We start from the raw sequence: 1,638 nt of genomic DNA, 5'->3' as shown, positions 1-1,638 counted from the left end.
TATGTACAGGGATCACCTTGTCTGGTTCCTAAGCCATGCTCTTTTCCCACCTTCTGAATAGAAACCTGATACTCATTCTTTTCATACCATAACTTCCGCTGAAAGCCTCTGAGTTTATCTTTGCCAACAACACTTCAGAGACCTCCTACAAATCCTCTCTCTTCCTTCTTCGTTTGCCCTCCCCATGTGCAAATGAGGTACAAATTCAAAATACCCATCTAAATTCTTATCTCTATCAAACTTACCTTTCACCACAGAGACCTGAATGGTAATTCACGCTTACTCATTCCTTCTAATTCTGAATACATTAAATTCCCCTTACTTCAGGTTTTACTGTAAGTAATTACGAAAGTCTATATCTCAATTTTGAAAGTTGATTTTTATATAAGTAATTATTGTACGTATGTGTGTGCAGAATTTATAGATTTATACTAGAAATTAAGAAGTGAACTAATAAATAACAGCACACGGAATGGGTTTTTTAAGGAATTGTTTTTATTTCAGCTGTAATTTTCATGAGAAAAGCAAAGGTAGCTTCATATAAGAATATATAATAACAGGTAACTATCAAGATATGCATTTTGATTGACCTTAGATAAAGCTAAGAGAGAAAGCATAACTAATTATATTTAATACTTAGGAAATAAAATACAAAGGAAATTTGTCTGTATAGTATTAAGTTTGATCTTAACAATAATAGTATAGAAATAAATAATAAACATTTCATATTTAATCGACTGGGTTTTATTTTTCTTTCTTTGTCATTTTACAAAGGGATCTCTAGCCAATCTCCTAAATCAATTCCAGTGAGGTGCTATTTTTATAATAATTTCAATAAATTCTTTACATAATTTTAAGTGAGTTTTAAAAAGATGAGAAAATAATAATAATAAATAACAGGTTTATGTTCATTTTTGGCTATGATTTTAACTACAGAAATAATAACTAAATACAGTTCCTTAATTTATTTTAAAAACCCACTTATTTTTGAGGACAAGCTTTCCTAAACTTACTGCATGTAATTAAATAAGTATGTCTAGTCTGTATTTATAATGAGTAGCTGATAACTTTATTCAGAATCATGTAAATATCTCCACTGATCAAAAGAGAATTGTGGAAAGTACACTATTCATTCATACCAGACGAATTCTAAAACCCAGAGACTCACCTAATTAGCTTAACTGATTGCAGGAAACATTTTTCATGTGTATAAAAAAAACATACATATCTTATAACGTTATGTCGAGAAATGGGAATCATCTATGCATTTAATTAATATTTACTAAGCACCAATAATATTCCAGGCATTGTTACGTTTTACTGAATATATACAATGAAAAACAATATTCAGGCTTCCTGCTCTCATGGTGCTTATACTCTAATGGGAGTGGTGGGTAGGAGAGGGAAAAACAGAACACCAAATATACAAACAAGACAGTGCCACACAATGAACTCAATAAGATAATGTGATAACAGGCGGCTGTTGTATCTACTGTGCTTAGGGAAGGATCATAATTGAGCAGAGAACTGAATGAAAAAGGGGCAGCCATAAGAAGATCTGGGAAGAATATTCTAGGTAGGAGGAAGTGTAAAGGCTTTAAGAAAACCTGAACATGCTTGTGGGACAGAAGGACGGCC

Source organism: Galeopterus variegatus, unplaced genomic scaffold (assembly GCF_000696425.1).
Source record: "Galeopterus variegatus unplaced genomic scaffold, G_variegatus-3.0.2 Scaffold11569, whole genome shotgun sequence".
Lineage (NCBI taxonomy): Eukaryota > Metazoa > Chordata > Mammalia > Dermoptera > Cynocephalidae > Galeopterus > Galeopterus variegatus.
This window is presented reverse-complemented; position numbering follows the sequence as displayed.